The sequence below is a fragment of the Battus philenor genome, unplaced genomic scaffold (genome assembly GCF_028537555.1).
Source record: "Battus philenor isolate CCGP_79_NKW_IND1 unplaced genomic scaffold, ilBatPhil1.0.hap1 SCAF_49, whole genome shotgun sequence".
NCBI classification, from domain to species: Eukaryota; Metazoa; Arthropoda; class Insecta; order Lepidoptera; family Papilionidae; genus Battus; species Battus philenor.
Window position 1 is genome coordinate 42,501 of NW_027181714.1, and position 11,536 is coordinate 54,036.

General features: G+C 52.1%; 2 non-coding genes across 2 annotated transcripts; both read left to right on the forward strand.

Annotated features, from left to right (window-relative positions):
* Positions 1-297: 297 nt before the first annotated feature.
* On the forward strand, positions 298-2,201 carry LOC137929274 (small subunit ribosomal RNA). The gene has a single exon (XR_011108821.1). It is a non-coding gene; the product is annotated as a small subunit ribosomal RNA (ribosomal RNA).
* An 810-nt stretch (positions 2,202-3,011) lies between these two features.
* LOC137929282 (5.8S ribosomal RNA) lies at positions 3,012-3,168 on the forward strand. The gene has a single exon (XR_011108829.1). It is a non-coding gene; the product is annotated as a 5.8S ribosomal RNA (ribosomal RNA).
* Positions 3,169-11,536: the final 8,368 nt, after the last annotated feature.

The window sequence follows — 11,536 nt, forward strand, 5'->3', positions numbered from 1 at the left end:
ACGCGATGCCGCGTCCAAAGTAAATCTGGACGAACGCGAGGCGAGTGTTGAGATATACATTTTCCTCCGTGAACAGATAGAAAAACGAATTCATTTTGTTGTTGCGGTGTGGTGTTGTGTGTGTATTGTAATAAATACGCACGCACGCACGCACGCACGCAAAAAGCTACCTAGGCACCGGCGCGTCACGGCGTTTCGAACGTCCGACGCGTCGCTTGTCACACGTCTATCATATCATCATCACCCTCATATCTCTCGTATGTGCGGTGTTGGTGTGTGTTAGCTCTACTAGCTAGCTCCCTGGTTGATCCTGCCAGTAGTTATATGCTTGTCTCAAAGATTAAGCCATGCATGTCTCAGTGCAAGCCGTATTAAGGCGATACCGCGAATGGCTCAATATATCAGTTTTGGTTCCTTAGATCTTACCTCGGTTACTTGGATAACTGTGGTAATTCTAGAGCTAATACATGCAATCAGAACTCTGACCAGTGATGGGATGAGTGCTTTTATTAGATCAAAACCAATCGACGGAGGGCCTCGCGTCCGAAGTCGTTAATTTTGATGAATCTGGATAACTTTTGCCGATCGCATGGTCCAGCACCGGCGACGCATCTTTCAAATGTCTGCCTTATCAACTTTCGATGGTAGTTTCTGCGACTACCATGGTTGTCACGGGTAACGGGGAATCAGGGTTCGATTCCGGAGAGGGAGCCTGAGAAACGGCTACCACATCCAAGGAAGGCAGCAGGCGCGCAAATTACCCACTCCCGGCACGGGGAGGTAGTGACGAAAAATAACGATACGGGACTCTTACGAGGCCTCGTAATCGGAATGAGTACACTTTAAATATTTTAACGAGGAACAATTGGAGGGCAAGTCTGGTGCCAGCAGCCGCGGTAACTCCAGCTCCAATAGCGTATACTAAAATTGTTGCGGTTAAAAAGCTCGTAGTTGCATTTGTGCGCCGCGCTGTCGGTGCACCGCATCCGCGGTGATACTGACACGTCTGCGGAGCATATCGTCGGTGAGCCGTCGGTAAAACGGCGGTTCAATATCAAAATCCTATCGCGGTGCTCTTCGGTGAGTGTCGAGATGGGCCGACAATTTTACTTTGAACAAATTAGAGTGCTCAAAGCGGGCTCAAAATGCTGCTTGAATATTTCGTGCATGGAATAATAGAATATGATCTCGGTTCTATTTTGTTGGTTTTCAGAACTCCGAGGTAATGATTAATAGGGATAACTGGGGGCATTCGTATTGCGACGTTAGAGGTGAAATTCTTGGATCGTCGCAAGACGAACATCAGCGAAAGCATTTGCCAAAGGTGTTTTCATCAATCAAGAACGAAAGTTAGAGGTTCGAAGGCGATTAGATACCGCCCTAGTTCTAACCGTAAATATGTCATCTAGCGATCCGCCGACGTTACTACGATGGCTCGGCGGGCAGCTTCCGGGAAACCAAAGATTTTGGACTCCGGGGGGAGTATGGTTGCAAAGCTGAAACTTAAAGGAATTGACGGAAGGGCACCACCAGGAGTGGAGCCTGCGGCTTAATTTGACTCAACACGGGAAATCTCACCAGGCCCGGACACCGGAAGGATTGACAGATTAACAGCTCTTTCTTGATTCGGTGGGTGGTGGTGCATGGCCGTTCTTAGTTGGTGGAGCGATTTGTCTGGTTAATTCCGGTAACGAACGAGACTCTAGCCTGCTAAATAGGCGTCGTCATTTAGGTGTGCGCCGCTCCGGTGGCGCAACTCACTGGCGACGTATTAAAATTCTTCTTAGAGGGACCGGCGGCTTCGAGCCGCACGAGATTGAGCAATAACAGGTCTGTGATGCCCTTAGATGTCCTGGGCCGCACGCGCGCTACACTGAAGGAATCAGCATGTTCTCCCTGGCCTAGAGGCCCGGGCAACCCGTTGAAACTCCTTCGTGCTGGGGATTGGGGTTTGCAATTATCCCCCATAAACGAGGAATTCCTAGTAAGCGCGAGTCATAAGCTCGCGTTGATTACGTCCCTGCCCTTTGTACACACCGCCCGTCGCTACTACCGATTGAATGATTTAGTGAGGTCTTCGGACCGACACGCGGTGGCTTCACGGCCGTCGGCGTTGCTGGGAAGTTGACCAAACTTGATCATTTAGAGGAAGTAAAAGTCGTAACAAGGTTTCCGTAGGGGAACCTGCGGAAGGATCATTAACGTGTGTGTATGTGTGCGAGACGCGTGATATGTTCACGAACGTTGTTGCGCCGCTGTTGCTGTTGTTGCTGTTGCGACGACGACGACGACGACGACGACGACGACTTCGTACATACCGTGTTTACACATATATATATGTAATACATCCATAATGATATATATATATACGACATATATACATATATATGTACGTACGCGCGCGCTGCTGTTCGTATCTAATGCGGACGAGCGCGCGCGCGTGTGCGTGCGTGTGTGTGTGCGTGTTTGTATATATGTATAAAAAATAAAATGTGAAATAATTGTCTCTAGCGTCTATTACGCCTAACGGCGCAGCGGCGACGGCGCCGTGGCGGTGGCCGGTGGCGGTGGTGGCATTCGTCGAAAGTGCTACCGCCGCCGCTGCCTCCGCCGCCGTCGAAGCGGCCGGGTGGCGGAAAAACGCCGAGAGACGAGCGCCGACCGGGGCATACCAAACGGAGCGTTCGAAGCGGTGAAAATCCCCACTGCCTAGCTCAGGCCCTTTATTGTCGGTTGGCGCTATACAAAACGAAATTTAAGCGGTTAGAAAGATGACAATGTCGTGCGTCACGCCAGCTCGTTGGGGGGTGCGCGGGTCGTCGTCGTTCATCATTCTAAAGGATTCGCGTCGGGGCGTTAAGCTTTTTCGGTGCCGTTTCTTTATGAACGCCTCGGCGCACATGAATTCGACCAACTTTCGACGTTAATACATAAAAACGGACAATCAAGTGGCCGACGGCGAGAGCCGTAGGCCGCTACCGTAAGTAATAACAACATTAAGAAAAAACCATTACCCTGGACGGTGGATCACTTGGCTCGCGGGTCGATGAAGAACGCAGTTAACTGCGCGTCATAGTGTGAACTGCAGGACACATTTGAACATCGACATTTCGAACGCACATTGCGGTCCGTGGAGAAATATCCAGGACCACTCCTGTCTGAGGGCCGGCTGTTAAAATATAAAAACCACACTGTTCGGTGTAGAACGCGCGCTACGTGCGCTCGCGCCGGTCGATGCGCGCGGCGGTGACGCGCGACGCGGCGGCGGCGGGTTGGTGGGGGGTGATGAACGAGCTCGCGGACGGTGCGATGGGACGATCTCTAATAAGAGTCTCTCGTCCGCGCCGCCGCGGCTCTCACTCTCTCTCTCTCTCACTATCCGCCGTCGCTGTCGTCGCGCTGCCGCTGCCGCACTACCGCGCGCGGGCGAGCGGGCGCGCGCTCTTTCGAACAATTGACGGTTTCCGTTGAACGTTCTTCGCGACGGACGACGGACGGCGGGGTGCTGCACCCCTCACGTCCGCGTACGCGCGGAGCGCGTTTACGGTCCGTTTAAATATATCGAATTGTATTGAATATGAAACGAGTGTGAAAAGATTACACGCATCGCTAAGACGCGAGTCTTCGTAGTGCGGTCTTCGTCCGAGCTCATCGGTTCGTGTATACGATATAATAAAATATATCGGAAGCACAGACGACGCGTCTCCGACGGATGCGACCGGCAGGCGGTGAATGTTTTCTTGCGCGGCAAGCGTAACGCACACACAAACATATGTAAGTAAACATTACGTGATGTTCATGTGCGCGCGCGCCTAGCCCGATGCGAGAGAGTTCACCGCTCGTCGTCGCTACGCATCCGTATTATGTCGGTGATACGCGTCGTCGTTCCAGTGCGAACGTTATATTATCGTATCGATACGGACCGATACCGAAAGGGCCGGACGATCGATCGCTAACGAAAAGTACTCGCGCTCGCGTATGCGTGTCGAGATTTTCGTTTACGCTCGTATCATCATAATCATCATCGTCATCGTCGTCGTTCATCGCGCAACGCGTGTTGTGTGTGCAGCGTTGCGTTGTGCGTGCGCGCGTCTAGAGACCTCTAAGGACTCGCGACGCGCGCGCCTCGCGCACGCGCACTCGCTCTGCGACGCGCGATGATCGCGACGGTGGGGGTGGTGTACGGTAGGCGGACTCGACGTCCGAAGGGCGTCCCGCGACGACGACCGGCCGCCGTGCGCGCTTGCTTGCTTGCGCGCGCGGTCCGTCGGTTCGTCGTCGTCAAAAATATAATAAGGGACGTCGCGTACGGATATCGCGTCTGCCTCGAATTTTTATCGTTGGCCTCAGATCAGGGAGGATCACCCGCCGAATTTAAGCATATTAGTAAGCGGAGGAAAAGAAACTAACAAGGATTTCCCTAGTAGCGGCGAGCGAACAGGAAAGAGCCCAGCACTGAATCCCGCGATCGTCTCGAGCGCGGGAGATGTGGTGTTCGGGAGGTTCCGCTTTCTCGTCGTCGATACTCCTGTCCAAGTTCGTCTTGAACGGGGCCGTTTTCCCGCAGAGGGTGCCAGGCCCGTAGCGACGGAGGGCGGCGGCGAGAGGGACTCTCCTAAGAGTCGGGTTGCTTGAGAGTGCAGCCCTAAGTGGGTGGTAAACTCCATCTAAGGCTAAATATAACCGCGAGACCGATAGCGAACAAGTACCGTGAGGGAAAGTTGAAAAGAACTTTGAAGAGAGAGTTCAAGAGTACGTGAAACCGTTCAGGGGTAAACCTGCGAAACTCGAATGAACGAACGGAGAGATTCATCGTCATTCCGCGGCGTACGCGCCCGCGCTCTGATGCGACGTCCGGTCCGCCTTTAATCGGGCGCTGTATCGCGTCGCACGGGCCGGTGCGCGTCGACGTCCGCGGAGGGCGTGCACTTCTCTCTCAGTAATGCATCGCGACCCGTTCGGGTGTCGATCTAAGCGCCGCCGACGGGCAGCCCAGCGTTCACTTCGCGCGAGCGGAGTCAGGACGTTGGACCGTTTCGCGGTAGCCGATCGGCCGCCGGACGGTATAATGATAAGAATCGCGCACGCGCTCTCTAAAGGCGCGTCCGGCCCGACGCAAGATAACGTCGTACACGAGGTCCTGCCCGAGCGCGGACCTCGTTGCGGCGCGTCTGTCGTCGCAGCCGTGCTGTCTCGGACCGTGCGCGTCTCTGTCTGCGATGATTCAGTTTCGGGCACTCGCAGGACCCGTCTTGAAACACGGACCAAGGAGTCTAGCATGTGTGCGAGTCATTGAGTAGGTTAGGTTAGGTTAGGTTAGGTTAGGTTAGGTTAGGTTAGGTTAGGTTAGGTTAGGTTAGGTTAGGTTAGGTTAGGTTAGGTTAGGTTAGGTTAGGTTAGGTTAGGTTAGGTTAGGTTAGGTTAGGTTAGGTTAGGTTAGGTTAGGTTAGGTTAGGTTAGGTTAGGTTAGGTTAGGTTAGGTTAGGTTAGGTTAGGTTAGGTTAGGTTAGGTTAGGTTAGGTTAGGTTAGGTTAGGTTAGGTTAGGTTAGGTTAGGTTAGGTTAGGTTAGGTTAGGTTTTTTTTTTTTTTTTTTTTTAAATTATACAATGCAAAAGTACCTCTAACATGGTCAGAGCCTTTTTTATTCTAGTTTACAATTTCTAGGCGGCGGGGGGAAATCCTCGAATGGACGTCTGGGAATGGAGGGCCCAGACAGTGTCAGACTCTTACTGACTAAAACCCCCCACCGCCGGCTCTGTTTTATCATTTATCTATCTTAATTTTATACATTTAATATTAATATATCTATTGTTGCTTACGCTTAAAGTATGGTTATTTTTGTTTTTACATCGCTATTTATTTATTTCTTATGCTAATTACAATATTTCACTTAGTCTATGCTTAAATAATGTTTCTTATTTCTATACTTATGTTTGTTCCTATCTATGTTTACCTTATATTTACAATGCATTTCGAATTTTAACCATTTTTCTTATTTTCTACTTACTCTATTTATTTTACAGTTGTTTATACTTATTTGTCTGATAATATCTGTTTCCTATTTACGTTTAATTTTTGTTACTGACTGACTTTATTTTCTTTTGTGGCTTTTTTAATTATTTTTGCTGCAAATTCTAGAAATACGGGACGGCTCTGGGCGTCGTCTATGATAGAGGAGATGGTGTTCTTCTGTATGTCAACGCCCATTGTTATTTCACAGTCATACTTCAATCTACCATACCTTGGGCAGCAGGTGATTAGATGCAACACAGTCTGGTCCACCGCAGGATCGCAAAGGCACGAAGGACTCTCTTTGAGTTTAAACCTGTGCAGGTACTCCGAGAATCCCCCGTGCCCCGTGAACATCTGGACCAGAACTGTGTCCATCTGAATACTTCGGAGGACTCGATATGCTATATCTGCGTTCGGGAAGAAAATCCTCGTTGTTGAAGCCGTGTTGCCTTCCGCATACCTCCGGTTCCATTCGTCAAGCGTATCCAACCTGAGTTGTCGCTTGACGAAGGAAACGGGGCACCTCTCATACTCTGGTCTCTTCTTGCTTTTTAAGGCCGCATCCTTGGCCAGCTGGTCCGCCCTCTCGTTGCCCACCATCCCCGCGTGCGCTTTCACCCAAAATAGTTTCACATTCTTTCCTTTCTCTCTCGCTTTCATTATATTCTCTTTCACTCTAAACGCTAGGGGATGGAGGGTGTCCGGTTGTGCGAGAGTTTCGAGGGCGGATCGCGAGTCGCTCATAATGGCACACGATTGCGCCGACTCGTTGGCCGCGTGCCTTGTTGCTTCCTCTAAGGCCAACAGCTCTGCCTGGTATACGGTGCAGAAGTTACCCAACTTGAGCTTTTTGGTTTTTAACTCTGCGGCGTTCCGCGTGACAGTGAACGCCGCTCCCACTTTGTCGTCTATGCGACTGCCATCGGTGTAAATAACCAGATCGACAGCCGCGGTGGCAAGTTGGACTTCCTCCGCACTTTCTCCCAGGCATGAGAACTCCACGCCAATTTGAACAGACGGGTGTGGTAGTCTCAGGAAGCTTTCTGGTGTCTCCAGTTCTCGGTCGCCTACTATCCGCCGGGAGTGCCCACGTTTTACCGCGAACAGCTCTGCCGCCTCCTGGACTCGGAGGTCCAAGGGGAGCAGCCCGGCGAGTATAAGGGCCGAGTGCAGTGAAGCGGTACGGTGGGTTTTCGCTATTTTTCGCGCGAACCCCCGCTGCACCGCCTCGAGCTGCCTGCGAACCGTTAGCTTCCTAGCTGCTGGCGCCCATGCACTCGCTCCATACAAAATCACTGGCTCCAACACCGCCAGATACATTGTCCTGATCACCTCGGAATTCAGGCCCCAAGATACCTTCGCGGCCCTGCACAATTGACGATAGAGGCCCTCGGCCTTCCTACAGACATTTTTGACGTGGCTGTTGTACGTCAGTCTATCGTCAATCGTGATACCTAGTATCCGGACTTCCCTTGTATGGCCGAGTTGCTCGCCTCCCATAGTCAGTAGTGGGGTGTCGTATTTAAGCTTATTGGTTAGCACCATCACCTTTGTTTTGTGTGGTGCAAACCGCAGCTTGTTCTTGACTCCCCATTCATGAATATGAGCGAGAGCCTCATTGGCCTTACTCGAGATGTCCTGAGCCTTCTGCCCCGAGAAGACCAGCACAACGTCATCTGCGAACGCTTGGCAGTATGTCCCGCCCTTTACCACCTCTTCCAGGAGAGGGTTAATGAGGAGGGTCCAGAAGGCCGGACCCCCCACGGACCCTTGCACGCACCCCTTGGTGGTCTCTCTGGCCCACTCTGCCCCCGCGTACCGTACGGACACCTTGCGATCGCTAAAGTAGCTATCGACAAGGCGCCGCAGATTCACGGGGCAGCGCGTTTCGGCCAGTCTACACCTTATAGCAGGCCACCAAGCGTTATCGAAGGCTCCCTCTATATCCAGTGACACCAACACTACAATCTCCTTCTCCTCCAAGCGAGCTCGCAGGTGCTGGGTCAGGTTATACAGGGAGTCCTCGGTACATCTCTGCGGCATAAAGCCATATTGATGGCTACTGATATAAGGCGCAGTGTACCACCGGATTCTTTTGACCATGATCTTTTCGAACATTTTCCCCATGACGGGCAGAAGTCCGATCGGCCTATAAGATTTCGGGTGCGTATAGTCCTCTTTGTTGGGCTTCCGGAAAGCCACGACAACCGCCTCCTTCCACCTCGTGGGGAAGTGGGAAAGCGCGAGACATCTATTTGTGAGAGCCAAAAATAGGACTGGGTCCGCGTCAATGGCCGCCCGGCAGATGTCCGCAGTGAGTCCGTCTGCGCCCGGTGCCTTCTTGGCATTTGAGGTTGACACAGACCATCGGAGTTCCTCCATCGTAAACGGAGGGTCGAGGGTTTCGCCACCACTCTCCGCGTTGATTTCATCGGATTTAACTCTTACAATTTGGTGGTCCGCATTGTCCTCCCCGGGGTTGTCTTCCGGGAAGAAAACCTCTGCCAGTAGCCTGGCTGATCCCTCTGCATCCAGCACTTTATTGGACTGGACGAGGAGGACGTCCTCGCGCATTGTCTGTGTGCGGCGAATCACGCGGTATATCCCATCCCACATTGACTCTCTGTCTTGTTTCTCACAGAACTGTTTCCAACTGGAGGTCTGAGCCGCCTTTGCCTCAAGGCGGTAAGCTTCTTTCGCTTCGACGTATTCGCGTACAACCAGCTCCTTCCGGGCCGGCCTCGCGTTTCTTATCCGTCTCTTTTTTCTCGCCACGTCTTTCTTGAGGAGGGTGAGATTCTCAGACCACCAGGGCAGCTGTGCCCCTTTCCGCTTGGAGACCTTTGGCAAGACCAGCTCGCAGGCTTCCCCCACGGTGTCCATGTACCGACCAACAAATCTGTCCAACGCCCCTTTTTCAGTGATCTCGTTCACCTCGGCGGTCGTTAGGCAGCTGTCAGTTAGCAGCCGGGTTAGAGTCGTATTGAATTCTTCCCAGTCTGCCCTACGGGTGTTGAACTTCCGTGTGGTTCGCCTGACGTCTATACCTTGGGACCTCACAAGTTTCAAGTGAAACACGATTGCCCTGTGGTCAGAAGATGTTATATCATCAGCAAGACTCCAGTTCTCCACCCGGTCGAGGAGAGCGGTTGAGCACGCGGTTACGTCGACGCGACTCGAATAATGCCTCCCGCCCCTGTACGTGTCGAAGGTCGGCTCAGATCCCTTATTTAGCAAGTGGAGCTCCAGCTGGTCCAATGTTGCCGCCACTTCTATACCCCTTTGGTCTGCACTTTGGCAGCCCCATTCCGTGTTGCGGGCATTGACGTCTCCTCCCAGTAACACATTGACCATCCCCAAGTCTTCCACCGCCGAGCTAATTTGGTCCAGGTAAGGTCCGACTGCGACATTTGGTTCCAGGTAGACTGATACGATTGCTATCTCCCACGCCCCAGTTCGCAACTTAGCGACAGCGATGTTAGCCGTCGTGAGTTGGGGACATTGGATGATATCAATCGCATCGTCGAATAGTACAATGGCCGCCTTGACCACTTCGCCTGCGTCCCGGGCGACACATTGTACTATCCTAGTCCCTGGATAATGCCGCATCTCGCCTATAGCTCCGATATAAGGTTCTTGAACCAGCGCGATCGCCCATCCCCTCTTCGGCGCCTCGCTAATCAACTCGGCCGTGGCAAGCTCAGATCGTTGCAAATTTTGCTGCACAACATGATACTGGTGGAGCCCAGCATGTTGGGTGCGTTGAGTCACCTGGGTGCCTTTAGCAATAAGCTATGGATGCCCGTGCAATGGTGTCCCAACGCCTCCTTACTGGACAGTCGGCGTCAAATGCCCCGTGGTCCTGTCGATCTATTTTTGCTTTGCAGCAGTTTCGACAGGTGGGTGCTTTCCCAGCTTGCCTGTCTGTACACTCGTTTCTATGATGACGACCTCCGCAGTGGCCGCATCTGTCCTCGGTCTCAGTACACAGTCTTTTACTGTGTCCGTATCCGAGGCAGCGTGTGCATTGTACCAGTGGTGAGTGGTCATACACGCGCACCCGCTGGAGGTCCACGTGCACTAGACCCGTGTCGGTCAAACGGCTCCATACCTTCGGCGACACTCGGAGTATTACGTGCGTCGTTAGCGCGTTCCGTGTTCCCTTTCTATACCTAACCTCTATCCTCTGCTCCTTCTCAGGTACGTCTCCTAAAAGATGTTGATTTTGGGATTTAATGGCCCTTATTATGTCCTCATTCGTGTTGTATGCCATGACGTCCCTGAGAATGACCAGAGGATCTTTGCTCTTCAGTTCCTCGAGGTTAAGATTAAGATCTTTCCCTGTTCTTAATCTTTCGCGAACTTTCGCCAATTCAGCTTCCGTGCTACATCCCAGTATCACCTTGCCATCCCGTACCTTTCGCACTTTGTCTACTCTTATACCTGTTTTTGTGGCGTCAAGTGCCTTTCTTATTTTACTGAGCACCTCCTCTCCCGTTGCCGTTCCCGACGAGACCGCGACCGAGTGTGTTTTTTCGACCCCCGGTGGCGGTCCTTTTGCCGGTACGGCGGCTACACTTGCATATGTGCCTTTTGCCAGTGGTTGCTCCTTGTTAACTTTCATAGCATGGAGAGACTCCTTGAGGCTTTCTACCTCCTTGGTGTTAGCCGCCAAAAGTTTCCCATGCTCCTCAAGTCTTTTAAAGAGCTCCGCGGTGTGTGGTTGCGGCTGCGACTCCGGCCGCCCGACACTCGGGGGTGCAGTAAGGGAGGCTTCCTCTTCCTCTTTCCTCCCTACTATCTCGCTCGTCTGCCCGGCGGTCGAGCTCGCAGTCCTATAATGTCCACTGGCCTTCAGTCTGTCAGTTTCGGCCTCTTTAACAAGCTGGTATAACTTATCCAATGCCCGGGTCACTTCCTCCTTAATTTCCGTCTTTAGGTTGCGAGAGATGCCTAAATTAAGCTTCGCTTTATTTAAGCACGCTCTGGCCTCCTTGACCCTATCCGTCTGAGCTGGGTTGAGCACTTTCGGGGTTTCTTCAGCCCCTTGACCCACAAGCGAACCCTTTGCAAGCTTGTCCGGCACTATGCGTCTCCTTTTTACTTGTTCGGGTTTCTGACTGACCTGCTCGGAGGAGGTACCGGGCTTGTTCCCCTGTGCTGATGTGCTTTCCCCGGCATCATTATCTACAATTGCGGGCGATGCATTTACCTTTCTCGTTGTTATCGCTCGGCCACCCGCCGGTACGTCATCGCCCTTGTTTACCACCATGTCGCCTTTGCTGCTTGTGGCCCTGCTATTTGGTGATGGCCCCACCGCTGCGCTTTCTTCAACAGAGCCAACGACCTCTTTCTCCGCCATTTTTGTAGGTGTGCGGAGCATTTCAATGTTTATTTGTTTCTATTTAAAGATACGGGCTTATTTTATTTCTAGTACCTGGGTTTGGTTCTATTTCCTATTTGCGGCAATAAACCTCTCTACTCTAGTTGTAAGTGTTTTCTTAAAGAGTCAGAATACACTAC